Source organism: Sparus aurata, chromosome 8 (genome assembly GCF_900880675.1).
Source record: "Sparus aurata chromosome 8, fSpaAur1.1, whole genome shotgun sequence".
NCBI lineage: Eukaryota > Metazoa > Chordata > Actinopteri > Spariformes > Sparidae > Sparus > Sparus aurata.
This window is the reverse complement of record NC_044194.1, coordinates 28,655,199-28,664,520: the sequence shown is the minus strand read 5'-3', so window position 1 is coordinate 28,664,520 and position 9,322 is coordinate 28,655,199.

Below are 9,322 nucleotides of genomic sequence, written 5' to 3'. Positions count from 1 at the left end.
GAGACATCGGAACACTTTTGGAAAAAGCATACAGACCTGCTTTCTTAGAATATTACTTTTTTTTCCTTTTGTCAAATTTTACAGAGCCTATTGCACTCTAACCCCCAATTTTCACTGGATACGTGTCCGCTGCGTTGCGGCTCCGCCACGCCAGCGGAGCAGATACGTTTCACTTTAGTCAATGTGTCAATCCCCACCAGGTCCGCTGCGCTGCGTATCTGCTCCGTCCCAGCTCCGGCAGTCCGGAGCCCTCCGGCACAGATACGCAGGACTCCTATACCCAGAGATGGACAGAGTACTCGACCCCAGTACTTGAGTAAGAGTACAAATACTACTGGTCAAAATTTACTCCGTTACAAGTAAAAGAAGCTCAGTCGACATGTTACTCGAGTAAGAGTAAAAAAGTACATGCTTTTAAATTTACTTTAAGTAAAAGTAAGAGTAAATTTCTTATTTTCCACATGAATGAATTACTATAATTTTTTCTAAATGAATTTAAGGACCTTTTAACTCTTGTTTCTGAGAATTAACTCTTTGAAACCACCTGCACTGATGTGCTTGCTTTTAGAACCACAATGTTATATAAAGCCTGCAGAAACACCTATAAAAACAAATAAAATGAATGGGACAGCAGATGTTGCAGATGCAGATGTTTATTAACAATCATTAAAACTGTAACCAAATGAACCTGCACCGTCCAACTAACTCTCTATCATTTAGCTAAGTTGGGAACTGGAACCCCCTCAAAGACCAATGTTGTCCCCAGACCACTGGTTGAGAATCACTGCTTTACAAAAAACTACATCTGATGCAGCCATTGTCGCGGTTTTGTGTTGACAAACGCAGTCGAGAGCGTGGCTACTTTGGTGGTATCCTTATGGGGAGGGATGACGTATTTCTGCTTTTACGTAGATCCCGGTGGAGAGCGTGCACTGTGATAGGTTTCCTTCTTTGACAAACACAGCTTGTGTCCAATAGTATTTTAGAAAAAAAAAAAAAAAAGAGCAGACCTGAAAGTAACGAGTACTTTTCAGCCTTCCTAGAAATTAATTCGAGTAAAAGTAAAAATATTTGTCTTGAAAATGTATTCAAGTAAGAGTAATAAGTACCAAAGAAATCTAATACTCAAGTAAAGTACAAATCCTCTGGATATGTACTTAAGTACAGTACTCAAGTAAATTTACTCCGTTACTGTCCACCACTGCCTATACCTGGCGGATGCCGGAGCACGACGCAGCAATTCAGCTGAATTTAGCACCGAGCAGACAGGAAGTCAAGCGCTAAAATAATAAACAGCATCCGGTTACCTTTCAAATAAAACACTCCGTGTTGACACCAGCACACAGATCTTGGAAAAAAAAGACAAACACAAGCTTTTCTGCTAATCCTTCGGTCGGGAACACTTTGTGTTATTGTTTTTAATAACACAGACCTATAACTGCGGTCATGAGTGATTATGTGATTATCGCGGGAACTCCTCTGCCTCGTGAGCCAGCTGTCTACTATACTGCGCCGTGGCGGACTCAAATCGCAACCGGTGGGGACTGCCGGAGGGCGGACGGCGGAGCAAAACTGGATCTGAGCTGCTACGTAGCTGACACGTATCCAGTGGAAATTGGGGGTAAGACTGTCATAAGGGTGTGATATCAAACTAGACAAAACATAATTAAAGGCTACATTCAGTTGTGACTGTTTTTTAATTTAACAAATGTCAATCATCCTGTCCAGGTGACAGTCTACACCCTGGTTGAAAAGTACACCTTGACAGTGCCAGAGGCTGTGGCGAGGTTCAAAAGGCGCCCACAATATGAACCATGGTAAGATTAATATATAAAGAATTGATGATAGACATATTTCAATGTGTAATGGAACATGCACATTTTCATCTACAATAAAGTATATTGCAACATCAAATTGAAACGTTTTATTTAATGTTCGTTCTTATTTTGACAGTGAATTGAAAATGATGCAAACACACTTGTTGGGGCATTTATCAGAGGAGGCAACGGAGAAGCTACAAGTTTTCAGAGATAAAATGTGAAGAGCCCTCTCCTCTGAGGCATTTCTTAGCCAGCTATAAGGTGTAATGGTTTCACAGATTGTTTTTTTTTCCTTTTGACTCCTCCAATAAAATGTGTCTCGGCCCTGTCTAGGCCTTTAATCATTCTCTTCTGTTTTGAAGTGGAAATGCTGCTGCTGTCCATATTTGAAAGTCCCAGCTCAGCTGATTAGGAGCACCTGGGTACGGCTTTAAAGGACCCAACCCCCAGCACAGTTCAGTCTCCAAGATCCCTGCCAGCACCTGCACATTTGAGAAGATGTCATAGCTTGATCAGAATAGCCTGACTTCACGAGACAACGGAGAAAATAATAGTATTTAAAATTTGGGGTTGGCTTATGGTTTGTATGAGATTATTAGACATTTTCATGCAGTAATGTGATGTACGTGACACCAACATGCGAGTAAGCATCCATTGATCATTTTTGTCATGGTGCCATTAACATTAATGTAAAACGATTCTGGGCTAGCAAAGGTACGTTAAACCCTGCAAGACAGGTTGGTTATTGCTTAGCTAGAGGCTAGCTATACTAAATGGTAACCAGCACTACATTGAAGTTCAATGAAGCCAACATGGAAACATTTGCTTTATTGATGATCTCTATTACCGTGAAATGGTTTTACGTAGAACTGGAGAACCAGTATATTGTTTGTTAAGTCTAGCTTTACTGCTAATGGCACAACATACAGTGGCAGTGGCTAGCTGGGTTATGAACATGCGCATCCATATAACACCATCGGATCAAATAAGTTCTGACTAATTTTCTGGTTTTGGTTTTATGTGGCATAAGTAGAAATAGCAGTGAACAACTTGCTTGTAATTGCAAAAGAGTGTAAAATATTAAATGTAGTGTGATTTTAAAGGTGCCATCAGGCAGGAATAGACAGGGTATTGTCTGTTTTTGTTTGTGTGTATGTACTGTATAATTACTAAGAAGAGACTTATTAGAGGTTAGGATGTACAGTTGCACCTGAAAACACTTCTTTTTTTTTTTTTTATTACCTTACAGGCACTTATTCTTGGATTTGTTGCTGAGAATTCAATCAGTCACACCATGGCTTATGATAAAGCAAAGGGGCTGGCAAAAGACCCAGAAGCTCTTGCAGAACTATCTATGGACAGGACCTCTGCCTCATACAAGCTCAATCATGGTGTGAAAAAGACAATTCAAGAAAGAAGTGCTGGAGGAAATAAGAAGTGTCTCCTTCTCCCTCAACATTGATGAGGCGACAAGCAAAATGTACAAAAGGATATTGGGTGTGAAAAGATGGGTCTGCCGTGGGATAATTTGGTCTCCATTCTTATGGACTCATGTGCTGTAATTTTTGCTCTCAGATCTTTACAAAGACCACAGATGGTCAGCAGACATGAGAGATGGGTATGGGCATAGAATACTGCCATAAATCGCGCGTGCACAATAAAACATCTACGCGCGCAAATCAAACACCCGCGAGCGCATTTTTTTCCCCCAAGCGCTTTTCCAAGCACTGGCGAGCTATTTTTCATCCTGCATCTCTGCCCCCTGGAGCAATATTGTGGCCTGCGAGGAGAAAAACAGCTCGAGCGTGCGCAGAGTCCGCTCGCAATACTTTTCCCTGCACGCGCGCGCGCAGACTGCTCGCTCGCGCAACACTCCTCTCCTCGCTCAGGAAAACTTTCACTCTGCTCGCACGCGAGTGAATTTTTTTAATGGCCGTTTTTGTCAGTAAGGTGGCGGGGCTTGGGGGCATGCCAATCACCATTGTATCCCCGAATAATTGGTTGAGCGTATTGGCCAATCGGATAGCAGGGTACGGCAACACCAATAGGACAAACGAGACAAACCACACAGCCCTGAATGATAAGTATTGTCCTGACTTGAAAGCTTGAATGTCCTGACTTGAATGTTTGCAAAATGTCACACAGAGCAATGAACTTCAGTATGTTTGTCCGAGTGCTGTCTTTTTTTTCCTCCATCGTTGACATTAATCTGATAAAATGCTGATAATGTTTTGTAACTTGGACCCTGTTGCACACAGACTTTTTTTTTTTTTGGTAAAACTGTATTGTTCATATTCTCGAGTGAAACTTTTCCCGAGCGAGGAGAGGAGTGTTGCGCGAGCAAGCAGTCTGCGCGCGCGCGAGTTTTTTTTTCTTCTCGCAGGCCACAATATTGCTCCAGGGGGCAGAGATGCAGGATGAAATATATCTCGCCAGTGCTTGGAAAAAAGCGCTTGGGGAAAAAAAAGCGCTTGCGGGTATTTGATTTGTGCGCGCAGATGTTTTATTTGCGCCGTGGATGTTTTATAGCGCGCACGATTTATGCCAGTATTTTCATAAATTTCCATCATCCTCGGAATCCATGCCTCACAGCCTGAGCGATACATCCCACACAGGTAGCTGTCAGTGATGGGTGTGAGCCTGGACACATTGCGCATGTGGTATGCATTCATCATCTTTTACTATGCCTTCCTGGGCAATGAAGATAGGGCAACATACAAATACATAGTCAGTGGCATCCTTGAAAAGCGTGGGTTACAAGAAACAGACCAGACCCGCACAAAGGAGTTCTGGAAGGAGGTGCGAATCAGGTCCAAAAACTTCACAAATAAAGGGAAGATGAGATTAGTTAGAATTTACAAGAAGGTGAGAAACAGCACAGAATCCTCAACTCTTAAATTATGCAGAAGAGGCAAAGCTCAAAAAAGGTGTTTTTCGAGGAGAGAGGAGAACTCTGCTTGAGCTACACTTTTATGCGTCTCTTCCTTCCAATGCTAAACAAAACACCCTCCTCTTTCCATGCAAGAAGCCGAAGATCCACAAAGTGCATGATGAGCAAGAAATACTCCTTAAAGAGTTCTTGTCCTGTTTCATCAAGCCGGAGAAACTCATAAGAAACGGGAAGAACTTGTCAGGACCAAACATGAAGCTTCTTGATTTAAAGTCCGTGTAAAGCAGAATTTTTGTTTTGAGTTTGTCACACCACAGAATCATGTGTCATTGACCACTGAGCCAAATTTGAAAGATGAAAAAAATTGCCAAGTATATAAAATTAGGTCTCAAAATCATGGAAAAACAAGCACTTCTCTCTGCTGTGAAACGCTGGGGGCGTATCAGTTAGAGGCGCTGGAACCACGCCCACGCGCGGGAGGGGAGCCGCCTCCGTGTACTGTACAAGGACGCAACCTACAGTAACAATGGAAGCTAGCAGCATCATCGACCAGACCCAGCCCGACCTGTTTGAGCCATCAGAGCCAGAAACTGACTCTGAGTCAGACACTGATAGTGCTCAGCCTCGTTCCTCACAGTCTATGTTTTACATTACACACAAACGTAAAACCCCAGTCTACATGTAATTCCTTGTCATAGCTATATTGGTGCACATAAAATATTAACTGAAGATTATCATTGTGCTGTCAGATAGACTCCAGGGAATGAGGCCAAATCATGTCATGATTAGATGCAATAACATTTACTAACATTACATGGGCATGACAGGATGCACGATGTAAAATCATTTTCAGGATTTGCACCTTCAGCAAAATGCACTTAATTGCCCAAATGTACATTATTTACAACATACATAAGCACACACTTACACTTAGAGCTTAGATCTGGCCCAAAAAAAATCAAGCCTGACCGACCTATCCGAGCCCGTGCAGTGATGCCGGTAACGCGTTACTCTAATCTGACCACTTTTTCAGTGAGGAGTAATCTTACGCGGTAATATTACCGCGTAAGATAAGTATATAAAATTAGGTATATAAAATTAGTATAGTATATAAGTGTATTAAATTAGGTCTCAAAATCATGGAAAAACAAGGACTTCTTTCTGCTGTGAAACGCTTGGGGGGGGGGGGGTGCTTCCGTGTACTGCACAAGGACGCAGCCTACAGCATGACGGTACACGTCATGTTAATGACGTCGGTGTTTCCCCAGGTGTTCCCCTTGTCTATCTAAACCCGCGGACAGTTTATAATCATATGGATGCTGTTATAATGTGTAGTGATTAAGATCCTGATCCACCAAACATCCTGGAAAGTGACGGAGTTAAGTTTTTTGCGCTAAATTACATAATTATACATAATCACCATCAGTAAACAGGGCGCTGTCTGACTCTGTCAGTCGCGGGGACGGAGGCTGTTTTCTGGGGGAGAGCTCCCTGAATTCTTGGTCAGGAGGGCTGGCGGTCGCGGTGATTTATTTTCGTCACAAACACTCGGTGAGTTAAAGTCTTTGCCGGTGACAGACGCTGTTTTCTGAGCAGAAATGTGAAGAAGAGTCGGGAGGACGGAAAGGAGGACAGGCGGAGGACGGACAGGAGGACAGACGCTTCTCCACATACAGCTGTGGTATTTGTTTTCCTCATAGTTGCCAAAGACAGTTACAGGTACTACGTTACTTTTGTTGGTCATGTAACGTTGCTTTGTGGGACATTTCTCTGTGTTTAGTTAAGTGAAGGACCTGTGCAGTTATCAGACTGTCAGACCGACACGCCCTCGCTCCCCGCCTCCAGATTATCCGTTCACACTAGGACGGCTCACCAATAATGCAGCCCATATACTACCGCCACATACCGCCGGTGGGGCCCGCTGTCAGCGGGACGGAGAGGGTCGGCTGCGGTGGCCACATTATGCCCAGTGACCAGCATCAACGGACTCTGCAGAAATCCAGACATTACCTGGTGATAGTTGCTGAAACTGTCTGGGGTAAAGTGGACACTGCAGAGATGGGTGATGGTGGTGATGTTTAACTCCCCACAGTAACGTTAGCTCCTCTTGACAAAATCATTTCCTTACGTTGTCCTCCCGGAAACTTAAATAAGCTAACAGCGCTGTCACCCTGCACACTGTGGCATCTAGGAAAGATGCACAAGCGATGTGGAGGAGACATGACTGGTTAGCTGACTGGTTGGCTGGTTAGCCAGCTGCAAACTATTGTAAGCAATGCTATCCACGACTGGAGAGCGAGTGGGAGAACCGCTGACGCACTGAACGTATTTATACCACTTCCGCAGCAGGGCCGGGTTTATGCAAATCATATGGCAGCGTTACGTAACGCGGCCATGATTTGCATGATTTCTGACCCGCCCATTAAATCCTGAACACAGAAATGTTGAAAAACAGTTTGTGAGCCTAGCTCCAAAATTAAATTCTAAATGGTCAAATGGCTTTTACATGTTTTAAGTAAACACATTTATGACCTATTTAATGTGTTTAAAAGAAAATGGCTGATTTTGCTTTACACAGACTTTAAGGTCAACTGACACCCATCTGCCAGAGCCTTTTATTGGATATGAGCCCACATCCATTCTCGAAAAGCTTGGAAAAAATAATCCTGTGGCAAAGTCTTTCAAAGGTATGGTATACAGTGTCGCTTGTTTACACAGATTTGTTTGAAATAACTGTACACATTTCAAAAAACTTTTTTTCTTTTTAATATCAAAAGAAAAACAAGGAAAAAAGTTTGTCTTGAACTGACCTCCTCCAAGCATTTGAAAAAAGTATGTGTGAACAGTTGTGTGAATTGTTTGGCTGTGAGGATGAGTTAAACAAAACTTTTTTAAAAGAGAAAAACTGCTCCCTTCACTCTAGCTATGACATCATGCACTCTAGTAGTCGACATTCCATCCCATTAAAACCCATTATAAACTCAATTTTTTTCCAAAAATTATCATGGCCATTGAACAGTGAGTGTTCAAAAACTATAATACTTATTGAAATGTGGAATACTACATCAATAGATGAGACTTGCTTACTTTTTAAAGTTTAAATGGAGTCTCTAGGTTAACGTACGCTAGAGCAGTAGATGTTTGAAAAAGTCCAATAATTTGCTTGTTTTTTGACCTCCTCCCATTCATTTTCTATGGGATATTTCTTGCAGTTGTAAAGCTGTATAATCGAAACTTGGCAGGAAAGTGAATAATAGTCCAAAGAAGAAACACGACGGATAACAACTCCATCTCCAGAGTGCCCATGGCACTAAAAATCTTGTACTGGGTGCTCCCTTGCAGGTTGGGAATTTCCCAGCGGCCACGGCTGTCATGGTATGTCCCACTCTTACGGTTTTTTGTTCAGTTGGCCACAGTCCCTCTTGTAGACTAGCCAGGCATTTGAGGTGCACAGGTCAAGAATGTATCCAAACAGGGAAAAGTACCATCGCCTTGACTTGACACATTTGTTGTCAAACCATTTCACTGCGATCAGCCCTTCAGCAGACCTGTAGTCAAAAGCTCCACGTCCTTCCTTCATCAGCTCCTTATCTGTCTTCAAGGTTGTGCCAGCCATGCGGTTTGGTCGGACAGTGCCAATGCACTTGACACCCAGGTTTGCATGCAGGTTCTGGACCAAGTCGAAACTGGTGAAGTAGTTGTCACAGAAGACGATGGACAGCCGTGGCATTGTTATGGTTTTGCATAATGTTGTCATCAGTTTGGCCCCTAGAGGTAGTGCCTCCTCCTGCTCAGTTAGAGTAATGTTGAAAAATGTGGATGCCCCTTGATAAAGCAGTAGGTCATGAATGATGCCAGATGAACTGGCCCGGCAGAACAATTTAAAGCCCCACTTATCTGGCTTGTTGGCAATATATTGGCGGGGAGAGCCAGCCCTCGTGCCTTTATATGCCAATATCATCTCATCAACACTGTGCTGTTAAGTGGATGGGATCAGAAGACACTGCTCACGAAGCATCTCAAAAAGGGGGCGGATTTTGTAGAATCTATCTGGACTGCCGTCGCACTGCTGATTATCATTGAAGTGAATGAACCGGCGTAACAGCTTGAATCTTTTCCTTGGCATGATATCAGCTATCACACTGAAATGTGACTCATGGTGCCAGTAGTCCTCCATGGCTGGAAAGTTGAAAACACCCATGAAGAGTAGCATTGCCAAGAATTATCCAAAGTAAAGAAAACACACAAATATTTTCTTTGTTTATACCTCTACTGCTATTGTAACTGCAGTTTGAGCTATAAGTATTATAAAGGTATCAGACTATACGTTCATGTGACTGAGTGTGTGCAATATTTGATTTTTTCATTGTTGTAGATGAGACAATTGGACAAACCTGGGTTTGTCTAGTAAATATTATTTGGGCAAATACAAAAGCACTTAAAGTGCATATTGCAGGTTAGAACCCCCCTTACATCAATGTTTAGAAAAATAATGTAGGAACATTTTTTTAACAAAATTATATTTATACATGCCGTATTTAGGCTTTGGTGGCCGTTTTTGTGATAAAATCTTACTTCCGCATTTGAAAACGCTTGACCGGAAGTGACGTAG